Source organism: Crassostrea angulata, chromosome 2 (assembly GCF_025612915.1).
Source record: "Crassostrea angulata isolate pt1a10 chromosome 2, ASM2561291v2, whole genome shotgun sequence".
NCBI lineage: Eukaryota > Metazoa > Mollusca > Bivalvia > Ostreida > Ostreidae > Magallana > Magallana angulata.
The window spans coordinates 9,167,240-9,181,288 of NC_069112.1; the positions used below are offsets into that span (position 1 = coordinate 9,167,240).

Below are 14,049 nucleotides of genomic sequence, written 5' to 3' on the forward strand. Positions count from 1 at the left end.
TGATTTACCCAAAGGGATTGCCCTGTAACAGTTATTAATATGGAACTGAGTTCTTGTAAGTTATCATCGGACACATATATACCCTCCCCCTACTTGCATACCCTCCCCTTATTAATTTTTTTCATACAAAGCATTAGTTTGAAATATTTTACCTAATATTATGAAACTTGTGGCAATTTTCGTGAGTCATTTCTCACACATATTTGAAATGATCATCATTGATGCTAAGAATTGCTCATTTTGCTTAATTGGATGACTTGTAGCATTTTTATTCAAAAATAGACCTGCCATTCTGCATTTGTTTTTTATTTTGTTTTTTTGTTTTTTTTTTGTTTTTTTGTGTTTGTTTGGGTTTTTTTTCAATGAAAGGAAGCTAACAATCATATTTTTTATAAGTGAAAATATCAATATCTATTCTGGTTTCTTGTATCCTTTTATTAAACCACGCTAAAACAGTAATTACCTACGAGTGTGATGCCTGTCTTAAACTAAAATAGAATTCAAACACACACGGTAAAGCTAGAGAAGGATAAAAATTTCTTGAAAAATGTTTAAAAAAAGGCATAAATGTTGCAAAGTAGTACAGAAAATCATAGCAGATGTTATTTGAAGGAAAAATGTATACTTCCATATCATACATGAAATGGAGACAATTGGAAAGATGGGTGGAAGGGAATTTTCAACTATGTAAATAACATGCATTAATACAATTAAACAATCACTTTTTGACAGGAAGGAGCATAAACTTTGAAAGACAATTTTTTTTTTCCTTTTTTTTAATAGGTTATAAAGGTCAGGTTGCTTAATGATTCCATTGTTGTGATAATTTATCTTTGAAATAATTGATACCTGAGTTACACTTAGGACCTATCCAACCTGCAGCACAAGTACACATTCCGTCTGTGTGTCGACAAGTTCTACATTTTGACTGGCATTTATTGGAGCAGTTTGGTCCGTAATATCCGTCAATGCACGCTAATGTGCGCATAAAAATTTGATACAATATGGATTATTGAAAACAAATACAAAATATAATCTTTGAAATTGGTTTTTAATAGAGCAATTGTATTCCTGTATCTTACTGTCATTACAAAATATTCCAATGTATCCGTCCAGACAACCATCCGAACACTCTCCACTAACATGGTCACATGTCTTGTTGTTAATACAATGTCCACTACAACACTCTGTGCAGTTCATCCCGAAATACTTATATGGACAGTCTATTTGAAAGCAAGTACATCAAAAATCTCATTAATAAAGATGTGTAAATGTTCAAGCATATCGTTACTAGTCTATACCAACTTTGTTATCTTGAACTAGTGGAGACTGTTTAAAACTTTGGGATATCCAAGTATTCAAAATATTGAGGGTAAAATACTTAAGAAATAAGTAGTTGTGACTGAGATCACTTCGACATATCAATTGTATACGAGATATCAAACTCCAACATGACTTAACTAATAAATTAAATTACACGTTTGAATATTGTATCTATTTTGCAAAATAATGGTAGTTTATCTGCAACATTTACATTGAATTGTCCCCATTGTGTCTATAATCAATTCGCTTTTGTCACACACTGAGAACAAGAGGCCCATCGGCCACATTGCTCACCTGAGCGACAATAGGCATGATAAAATCAGCTTAATGGAGTCATAATACAAAATATCTGGACAATGTGGTATAATACATGTAGATCCTATACGAAAAAAAACCTGTTTCCCCCTGCATATTTTTATATTTATGATTCCCTTTTCAAACAGGATGATTTTATAGTCATATCACATTAAGCATTGCATTTCTCAAAAAGACTCTTAACAATTGTTTATATACATGATATACATAAAATTCTGAACGCCTTGTGAGGCCCAATGAACGTCCATGGGTCACCGCTTAAACAATTTTAAAGAATCAGCAATATATAAAAATGTTTGAATTAAAGTAAAAGCATATGATAACATTTCAGTTTTTGTGAAAAATTCAAATGTTTTCCTTTTTACAACTGAATCCCAAATGTGGCCTAAAATTAATCCTAAAGATTGTGCTAAAGATTGTGATTTGAACAAATTTGAATCTACATAATTTGAAGGTACTTTAACTAAAGTTTCAGCTTTTTAAGGCAAATGTTTTTTTAGAAAAAGATTTAAATAGATTTTTCTATTTTCTATTTCAATGTATAAATTTGTACCCCCCTCTCTTTGTGACATCATTCAACCCCCTCCGCCCCCCTACCCCCCCCCCCCCCCCCGGGATTCATGATTATGATTATAAACTTGAAATATCACTACCTAACGATACTTCCAAACAAGTTTTAGCTTTCTTTCCCAAATGTTCATATTTGGATATTTTACTGGTCATAGACATTGGTGGTAACCTAACAACAAAGCTTTATGATAAATGCGATGACTTCAATTTTTCGATAGTCAACTTTCCTTACTTATGTAGCAATAAACCTTCATCACCTGCATATGGTGTTTTTGTCTTTCAGTTGATTCGATACGCAAGGACATGCTCTTCGTATGAACAGTTTCTAAGACGAAGCAAGCTACTGACAAAAAAATTGATAAAACAGGACTATCAACAGTCATCTTTTCGTAAGTTCTATGGTCGATACAACGAGCTTGTCAGCAAATACAATTTTCATCTGGGTCACATGCTGACAGACGTTTATCATATTAATTGTTAGACCATAATTAATCACCTAATTTTCTACGGACTTTTCCGAGTTTTCCCCGCTTACAACAAAGAGCACAGACGGGTGTGACCGGTCAGCAGAGGATGCTCACTCCTCCTAGGCACCTGGCCCCGAGGTTATAAAACTTTTTCCATACTCATGCTCCAACTCGTACTCCGTACTCCGAGTATGTGCTCTACCGAGTACGACTCTAAAAACCGAGGTTATAAAAGTTTTGGAGTACGTTCTCCGCCGAGTACTATTTGGAGTATGCTCCAAAACCCGATCGATGAAATTTTACGTCTACGGAGAAAGACAGAGAACGGTAATTCATGTAAATAGTCCTGGCATGTAGGCAAACTGTACATTTATTCAGATTAATTATTTATCAACAAAATGTAACACATTATTTACATGTTCATATTACCTTCTTCATCTGCAAGCATGGAGGTCAGGCGTGTCTGCATCTATAACTTATGAATTTTTGAGCAACAAAGACGATAAATCCAGTGTAATTGGTAAAATTATCAACAAATTGTGTTTATGTCAAATCTCTCTCTCTCTCTCTCTCTCTCTCTCTCTCTCTCTCTCTCTCTCTCTCTCATGAGACTCAGGTAGTGATTCATGCTTGTGATGATTAAGTATAATTATGTTGTTAGGAACGATATGAATATAAAAGAAAGAAGTACGAATTTACACGAATATGAAGAGAGTATATCACTTAAGATATTTAGTGAGCAGTTCCTGTATTAGGAAAAACGGGGAAGAGTTTAATTAAAAAATACAAACATATACTTGGGAAAATCACAAAAATACTGAGAAGATCCGTTTATTTTCACACTCAGAAAGTATACACTAAGGAAATTATATGGGTATTCCAATTTAATTGCAACATACTATATTTGCCTTAATTCTTGTGAGAAAAAAACCCATCTAATATCTAGAAGGGGTGGGGTGGGGGTTGGGGTTGGAATTGCATCAATGAACATATGCCAAAAGCCAAGGACACACGTAAAGTTTCTCATTTCAATATTTTTGGGAATGTGCACGAGAGTTTAAGAAAATTCACTAATTGAAATATTTTTGAAATTTCCAATATGAGGACCACGTTTAACCGAAACAACGTGTTCAAGGAAACTGTTTACTAAAGTTGCTGTCACCCTTTTTGTGGGGTTTTATTGATGGTTCAAGTTTTTCTCACTTAGTCAAGGCTTGAAAATGTGTGTTTAGAATTTATACATACACCTACTGTGTCATTTTTAATCTTAAGTAACGTCATTTAATATTTTTGAGCAAGCCTTTTCCTATTCATCTTTAAAATTCGAAATACATGACTGTGTTAATTTTGATGCATTTGACATAAATATTTGGTTACTTTATCTAAATAGTTACCTGCTAATGAAATAAAAGAATTTAAGAGATGAATATTCCCACATCTAAGCTATACAGATATAAATCTCTCACATGAAAATGCGAAGAAGCTTTTTTATCACAAGTAGTACATGTATTTTCAATCGATTGCGTAGAATAACAATAATCCTCTCTCTCTCTCTCTCTCTCTCTCTCTCTCTCTCTCTCTCTCTCTCTCTCTCTCTCTCTCTCTCTCTCTCTCTCTTTCACATAAACAAGCTTTTAAATAACTGAAAATTACCCGAATTCTCAAGCAGAATATATGCGTCGATCATACTTAATGTTTTTGTAAAAAGATACTAATATAATACATAGGACTTTGGGGTCACCGGGACCCACCATCCTTATATTCGAGCGTTTATAATCAAATGTTAAGCCAAACAATGCATTTCACCTTACGTATACTTAGACATGTCTATGCTCTCGATGTTTTAATTCAAAATAAATAATAAAGATCGTAAGGTAGGTGATGTTCCATGGTAAAATTTCTTTGATATTTAAATAGACGCTTGAGATATTTCTTCTCGTGATTACCGGTATACTTAAAGTAATAAAATTATTTGCAATTTTTTTAGGTTTGTAGATTTAAGACCTACAGTCATCAAATCCCTCTGTCTTGTAGAAATCCAAGAAACATATCCTTTTATTTTTTTATTCTTTCGAATGACTGTAAATTAATCAGTTTAAAAATAAAGTTCAATGGGACAATGTAAATTAATGAAGTTTTAATAAAAGATAACTATATATACCAGCTTATATCATAATAACAATGGAAGAGTCGTTAAAACACTAGTTAGCATAACCAATTACTTAAACAGTTAAAGGTGCGTTAATGGGTGTCTGGTCATATTTGAACACAAGGACAGCGTAACCAAAATGTTTTTTTCTGGGTTTTTTTAGTTACACATTGAACACACGCGTTTTCTTCATATTGCACCATTGAAATCAGTCAATCACTCAAGTTAATAAGACTCGCAAGTTGTACATTTTTTTGCCAGAAGGAGTATGATTTAACTTTATTTGGACAATTTTTTTGAGGGCTGGGGGGGGGGGGGCGCCGGGTGCGACCTCCTTTACTCCGCCACAGATTTACCGCTTATTCTGTAAAATGTTTCCCTTTCCAAGTTTTGTGGCATGCAACATAAATGATAATTGATTAATAAGTAAGTAATAGAAAGTGTTAGACTTTTATGCATCCCCCCATCCTTTGTAATGTTTAGAACTAACCTACATCTTCACTATAATCAAAAAGGGACCCGGCAAGTACATCTGATTGAAATTGTTTAATAACGATACATGAGCATTGATTTCTTTGTTTTAAATGATGGGATGTATGGGTCGTATTTGACTAAAAACAGAATTCTTAAAAAGTCGAGCTATTCAACGATAGTATTTTGTACGTAGATTTACATGTATATGTACATAAATTAATGAAGCAAACTATCTAAAAGTTATTTTGATAATCTTGGTTGCAGTTCGCCCTTACTCTTAAATTCACCTCCATTATATCAACATGTAGATATGTCATTAATAAAATGGTAAAAACTTTCCATTTTAATTCATATACATGTATATATGATTAAATTATAGCATGTAATACAGCAACGTTACAATATGAACAATATTATATGTTTGCACTGCATTTTATTTAGATTAAATGTCTTGAGTACGACTTTGAGAAAGCTTCAAAGCTTACTCAGAAAATCGCCGTTTTGTACTCAGCCGGAGTACGAGTATGAGTATGAACAAGTTTTATAACCTCGATACCTTGAGTACGAGTATGATTTGGAGCACGGAGTACGATTTGGAGTACGAGATCGTACTCAAGAAAGTTTTATAAACTCGGGGCCTGATCCTACCTCTGTCTATTTGGAGGTCCGTGTTTCTCTGCTTTGGATGTGTATTTCGTTTAATGGATTTTTAAGATGGTTCACGGTTTGTTATTGTCATTTTTTTTTCATTTGCAAAAGGACGTGGTATTTATTTTTTACAACTTTGAATCCCCTTAGCCTAAGGATGGTTTGTGTCAAGTTTGGTTGATTTTGGATAAGTGGTTTTTAAGAAGATGTTGACAATCTGTTTACAGACAGACGGACGGACAGACAGACAGACAAAATGTGATCAGAAAGCTCGCTTGAGCTTTCAGCTTAGTTGAGCTAAAACGATGTACTGTGGAATCAATAGAATTCGTGGTGGCTCATTTTTCGTGGTTTTTCTGGGTAGCCCTTCCCCAAAAACGTATGTCCTCCACGAAGTTTTGAAGGAGTAAATTTTCTTACTAAAACTGAAAAAACAACACATCTACGAAATTACATCCCCACGGATAAGCAAAAAAACACAACAATCCACGAAAATTGGCCACCACAATTTTAAATGATTCCACAGTATCCCTTTTATATAACAACATTCACATGGGGTGTTTCATAAATTGATAAAGATAATTCCAAACGGATACTTACAAATACAATACAAATGAAATAATTGCTAATTGAAATGTATGTTTTAAGACAACCAACAATGATAATAAAAAGTGATCCTAACGATAACGTGTTGAAGCTTTAATGATGTATAATCTGAAGCAAGTGTGTTTTGTGCTTAAAATTACATATATATTCCCATAAATCCAAAACATGTGCTGTATTTACTTTACACGGGTTTTATTTCTTGTGTTGTTAAATAGTATATCATACTGATTAACTGATTAACTGCTGGCCTGTTATTTGACTTATAAAATCGGTATACCTCTGCACGTCATTGACCGATTAAACATATATTTTCTTACTATAACTTCAACTGTTCCTCTCACTGGTATTGTATTCCTGACCATTACTTACTGTTTTAGATTCTTTATGGATGTACATCTGATCATAATACTTACTTGTGCTACAGTTGTTGTTGATATATCCGGGGGTACACCCTCCGTCGCATGTTCCTGTTCATTTATCACATGAAGATATGTTCAGACAATGACAGGTGTTGACACATTCATAACCAAAGGTCCCTCTATTGCACTCTTCAGAAAGTAAATATGCGAACATTATGAGTAAGAAGGACTCTTTTAACTTCAACTAATGTGCACAATAATAAATTGATACAAAATATTTTCAAAGATAAACGTTTGCTCGGGTTAATAATTTCTTTATGGTTTTTTTTTCTGACAGTTCATGATGTATGCATGAAATTCCAATAGTCATCAGCTGTTTTTGATGGACAAAGACTAACAAGCTATAAACTCCCATTTTAAATATTTAATGCCGCCATAGTTGGAATACTTTAAAAAAATTAATTAAATTTATCCATTGGCCTTTCGACGTTTTGACGTTGGTCTCGATCATTTGACGGACGACAATATAATTTTTTTTTTAAACTTTCATATACCTAAATAGAAAATGCAGCATTAAAGCACGTTTGTTATCATTCTTCGAAAAAAACCTTTTCAAAACGGCAAAGTGTATGGTTGAAACGGACAAATTAGTTAATGGACGTATGCAAAATAAACAATATAACATTGTATTGAGTTTCTAAATTGCATTTTGTTAAACAAAATAACGGTGGTTCATGTTTTGTTTAATCTGCGAGAGTTTTTAACGACGAATTGTATTACTTTTGTGCATCGTTTCCAGGATAGTGTGGTTTAACACTTTTAATCCTTACATGTTCAAACCTTTTAAGACAAATGTCCTTATTTCGTTTATGGACTATATTCCATAGTAAGTAAGACACGTTTTGGTGAGCGGAGTGTTGTTATTGGTTGCAACTTGGTCAAACTAACATTCTCTTTATAGTAATTTCGAAAAAAAAAAAATTGAACTATCTTTACCCTCATTACACATGTATCCTGTCCATCCTGCATCACATCCTCTGTCACATACACCAGTCACGTGGTTACAGGTAATGCCGTCTCTACAATGTCCTACAGACTGTTGAAAACAGTCTACACCATACCATCCTATTCCGCAAGCTAACAAAAATAGTTGTGTTATTTTTTTTATTCCTATACACCACCAGTATGAAAATTATGATAACAATTTTATTCATTATAACACGTCCTCTCAAATTGTCAATACGAAGAAAGTTAATTCTGTTGTTCTTGATATTAATTATTTTTTAATGTGTTATGAAAATGTAACTCTTCTATCTGAATTTATTTTCAATATAAAACCAAGTTAGTGATATCAATGGACAATGAGTTCATATTTGTGTTACAAAAAGATCCCAACCATCCCGGTTTACAGTCAATACAACTTCCATTCTGTTCTTGGCAAATGTTGTCTTTGCATGAAACAGGACATGGGATGTCACAGTTACTTCCATATATACAGGTAGTAGTGCGCCCTACATGTAACGAAAAGCAAATGTAAAAAATTTACACAGAATTTGACACAGACTCAAACAGAACAGAAAAAAATAAGAAAGTTGTTTATTGCATTGATATTAACATCACGAGAACGGTTCTCTTTGGCCAATGTGAGTTCAGTGAAATGTTATATCTTTATGGTATATATGTAGGATACTTTTTCCATTTTCATTGTAGGCTAGAATGTCACAGTTTATACCCCAGGCAAATTTTAAATGGTGAAAACTCAAAACATTCCAACTAAGCTAAACTAATTCAATAAAGCTAAAATGAAAGGTTGTTTAGTTATTTTAATACATAATTATTAAGTTAGATAAGATGAAGATGATTTTTGAAAGACAACTGACCTACTCGGACTAATGATTGAACATAATGACGCACTAAAAAATGTATATTGGTTGATCTGAAATGCAATACCTTTTACGATTACTTCACACAGTTCCGTAAAAGCGTTAGATATTTCGTAACCTTCAGGGTAAGTCACTTCATTAAGTCTTTCATTATAAAATATGACATAACGTCCTTCCTTAATACATGTTGTGGAGAAGTTGATGGCCGGTAGGTGAGGTCCGTCCTTGTAACACATAGTGGTACTCTTTATATCAGTATTGGTTGATAAACTGCTGTTTGACACATATAGAGAGAATCCTGCAAAACGACCTCGCTGTCTGTCCTCTATATTAAAGAAATTATTTAGACAACGCATTAAGCAAATGAAAAGTTTGAGTGTTGTATGTTGTCATACACCAAAGGTGTACATACATCGAACATAAACTAAAAACCAAACAATGCATATTCTAATAAAAGGCAATATTGTAAATCTTAAAGATTTAAAAAGTGCGAAAGATAAAGTTACGTTTGTCATTTAACGAGCGATACAATCTATCTGTTTCACAAATAGAATGCTGTCGAACATGTCTTAAAGTTAAACAAACTTTATACCGTAACCATTATACGCCCTGAACAGTATATTGATACTGTTAATTGTATACACTTCACCAAGATCCACCTTCCACCACACCGTTTTTTGAGGAGAGGTATGTCCTATATCTAGCGTCCTCATACATGTTGCTATGTTGCCGTCAACAGCTTTACTAGCGTCATAATCGTTGCTTGGATATGTATGCGATTGCGTGGCGATCTTTCTGTAGGATAGATTATCTAAACGAGACGGTCACTGTAGAGGTTCAGTCATATATTATTTGTTTGTTGTTTTTTGTCGTGGTCATTTTTTTTAGAAATTAATATGTACATTTATCATTTATCTATGTAAGAATTAAGAACTAATATTACGAATTTACAGGAGACTTGTGCTGTAAAATAAGACAGATAAGAAAACTGGATAGATTCTTTTAACTGAAGAAACAAATGAGAAGGAAGTCTAACTGCGTACGATCTTTAAAGAAGAAAGTAATCAAAAATACATGTATAACATCAATTGTGCACCACGGCAGAGATCCAATGCAAAAAAAAAAACCTTTTTACAGAAAATTTCATTCGAAAAAAAAATAAGAACCGATTCAATTCTGTGAATATTTACATATGTGTATATAACTATGATAAATGCTAGTTGAAAAAACAAGTTTGATAACTATTAAAAAAAATGATATAATTTAAGTAAAGTTTTGTAACTATGATATTTAAAATTGTCGGATGTGCAATAATCTATTAAGATGCATGAGAATTACGTTTTCATGGTGTATTTTTCTTCTTTTTTTAAGATGTTATATTTTATGCACGTTAATTTAAAATTAAAATTAATACTTTTTAAAAAATACAATGCATCATATTTGTAAAACGCAATTACTTACCATATGATAATGCTATAACTAAAGTTTCCAAATAGAAAACAGAATGACATAACTGCATTTTTACCATGTCTTTCTCTTTGATAAAATTTTATTTTCACAGTGTATGCCTCCGTAGAGTTTTCTATTTAAGGAAGAATTAGGATAACATTTATAAAGATTACTAGACATTACTTCCTGTAAATAAGATAATTTAACTACAGAATGAGTGTTTTGACTTCTTGGGGGAAATTTTGGGGTTATATATAATACTGTACGACTTTTAGCTTTCATTGTGCACTCGTAACTATATAGTAAGACTTTTTGTATCGGGTTTTCACTGTTTGTTGCAGAATCAATATAATCTTTACACAATAACATTCCGTCTATCTCCTTAAATAGCAGAATTGATTGTTAAAAAATAAATATTTACATTCTACTGTGTTTTTCCATTAAATTCCGTGATGTTTAAATGCCTCTAAATGCAACAAGTAGTCAAAGGTCAAATTGACGAGTTTTATTATGACGTCACAAATGTTGAACGCTCTTAACTGCAACGTCACAAGCGAAAATCAAAGTTCACGCTTGTGGCTGTTACTGTGGCTCTTCCATTAATATTAACATACCCTTAGGATAAGATAGGAATTTTAAGGTATGAATCACATTTGCAGACAAGGCAAGAAGTTTTAAAAAATGTAAATATAAGCATTAAATCGTGATTTTTTTAAGTATACACTCTCATAACTGCAGCGGTGTGTGCATACAAATTTTCAGAACGCGCTAACGCGCGTTACTCAATTTGTATGCACACACCGCTGCAGTTATGAGAGTGTATACTTCAAAAAATCATGATTCAATGCTATAGTATAATAATAACAAGTACAATGCCAAAATTGATGTAACTTTTGTTAAACTTCCAAACATGTACTGGATTCTAAAATTTAAAAAAAAACAAAAAAAACAGGCAAATTCAATATGTTCAACTTACAGAAAAAAAAACCACAGACTCTCATAAAATTTGACAAATTCTATATATTAGACTCTAATCAGCGCCACCGATCTTCTTTGTCATGTGCACAAATTGGAAGAACTTGATAAAAAAGTCGTTAAGAAAAAGACAAATTGAAAGGAGTAAAGGACAACACATTCATGAGAATGGAACGACCTAATAAATTATAGAAAAAAAACATTGGGGGACAATCAAATGTACATGTAGTGAATCCTCATGAGACCAATAAACATCTGTTCGGAATTCGCCGTTGTATATTTAGACATTACAAATCCAAAACATTAAATTTTTATAACCAAGTTAGGAGACTTACTTAACTTACATCCGATAAGAATCCAAGAATTGCGATCCTGTATAGAATACTTAGCTATGATGATATGAATTACTTATCGGAAAGCTCACGAGCTACAATGGGTAAAAGAAACATCTGTTTCATCCCTATAATCAAATAGCATTTTCTTCAACGTGTTTTGTTTTGGGGGGGGGGGGGGGAGATGAATGGGGACTTTTTTTTTATAAAAAAATAAAATAAAAAGAATCGTTAAATTAAACAATAAAAACTGTTTAGGACTCAAACAACAATTATATGCAGGTCTGTACGTCGTTTAATCGTTGTCTTACTACTAAACAAAATAAGGATGGGAAGGAAATGTAGAGAATTTTAAACTCCTTTCATGAAAATCAGAAATAAAGTGCTTGTCACAGGTCCGGTTACAAACCCCGTGCAGCATGATTAATAAAGGAACGCTCTGTGAATCGTAGACCCCAAACCTTTAAGCTAGGATTGATTAGTCCATCGTTCAATAATAATTGCAGTACATGCACTCCTAATACATGTAGTATTTGATTATTTTATATTAATGTGAATGTTTCTATTTTGCTAGAGGTTGAAACTAAAAATTACAGTAACTACTGAAGGTCTATTTGAATTCACCAATTCCATTTGCAATCTGTATTCAATTGTTAAAATTCTTGCTGTTCCCATTTTACCACATTGATTCCTGTTTTTAAATTTATGCAGTATTAGAAGAGTACACAAAGAGTGTTTGTAAACAAACATAATGAGAAGACGTAATAACTTCCTCTGGCTTAACATGCACTTCCCGAATAAAAGCAAGACCAATAAGTAACAATTTCTCATGGAAAACATTCTCAGTGACCTGTAGAATGACAGGACCGTTGTGTTACAGTTCCTGTAGGGAAATATTCTCAGTGACGGTATTTGACTATTCTCTTTTCTAGTGTCGTCGATAAGAATGCTTCCTGATCTCCATAAATGTTGTGTTTGCCCCCCAAAATTAGTAAGTCTGTTCATGGGGCATGCATTCTTTAACGACCAAAATGGTAAAACCTTAATGAGTCCTATATACTGTAGACGTAGAAAACATTACGATGTTCTTAACTTCACTATGTTCACGGTCAAAACTTTGTCCGTGGACATTAAGCCACCGTGAATATTGAGCTGTGCATTCGCCATCTCCGTGTAGGCCGCCATTACAGATGCATGTGTCCTGAAGTGGGGCATAAGTTACCACTTGTTTATCGTAATCCTAGTATATTTAAAATTCGTTAAAATAGCAAGTATCAGTATTACGTTAATTTTATACAATTAATATCGTAATTAAGGTCTTCCGTTTCCAACGGAGGACCTTATTGTTTTCGTACTGTTTATTATTTATTTTTTTTTCCAAATTTTGTGCACGCGATTTCTCGAAAACTACTCAACCGATCTCAACAATTTTTTCACAGATGATGGGACAATATCTGAATTTTATATGTTTTTGAATTTTTTGTCGTCGTCACTTCCGGTCCGGATTTACGGTCGATTTTGTAATTTTTTACGACCAATTTTGTGCAGAGCTGATCTCAGAAACTATAAGAGATATGACTTTGAAATTTTCAGGATAGGTTGAGCATGGTTTGAAGTTGTGCACTATTTAGTTGTTTTGCACCAGTGGCGCTATTCCTTGGAGCTCGCTTAGGCACGAAAATGGGGTACAGATTTCGAATCAAAATTTTCATATGTCTTGATAAGTATCTTTTTATCAGTTGATATTTTGTTAAGACATATAGAACAAAAGTAGTAGAGAAACGAAAGTTCTATCCAATAAAATCAAGCAAAAGGGGCTGTCCCCTTTAATTAGGGACCAATAGACTCGTAAAATCTATTACGAATAACTTGAAAACGATAACTATTTTGTTATGCATTATAAAATCAAAGTTGTTGATCTCTACATTATCGGTTTGAAAAAGTCATCGTCAGGCCCATGTTTGACATAATTAGGGTTTTTATTCTTTATCTGCAAATTTGGGGGGGGGGGGGGGGTAATTTTGAAATTGTATCGATATTCCATGGTATCATTTAAACTAAAAAAAAAATCGGACGGAAGACCCACTCGTTACTCGTAACGAGGTCGTATCTAGTTATTATTAAGGTCTTCCGTTTCCAACGGAAGACCTTATTGTTTTCGTACTGTTTCTTATTATTATTATTTATTAAGGTCTTCCGTTTCCAACGGAAGACCTTATTGTTATTGCTTTGTTCCTTTTCCTCTATTATTATTATTCTTTTTTTTTTCTCCCACGTTTTCTCAAAAACGCTTCAGCCGATTTTGATAAAACTTTCAGATCTTGTTTATGACAAAATTTGTAAAAAAATTACATGGGATTTTTTTGGTCGTCACTTCCGGTCCCGAGATATTAAAGATTTTATGTTTTTGCTTGTTCACGAGTTTTCTCCAAAAGTATTTAAGATAGAACTTTTAAATTTTCACGGATGATAGAAAGTGTCCAGCCGCAGTGTACTACG

The 14,049-nt window shown here is 33.0% G+C and overlaps 1 pseudogene; it reads right to left on the reverse strand.

The window, feature by feature from the left end:
- Nucleotides 1-483: 483 nt before the first annotated feature.
- Nucleotides 484-10,322, reverse strand: LOC128173865 (multiple epidermal growth factor-like domains protein 10; annotated as a pseudogene).
- Nucleotides 10,323-14,049: the final 3,727 nt, after the last annotated feature.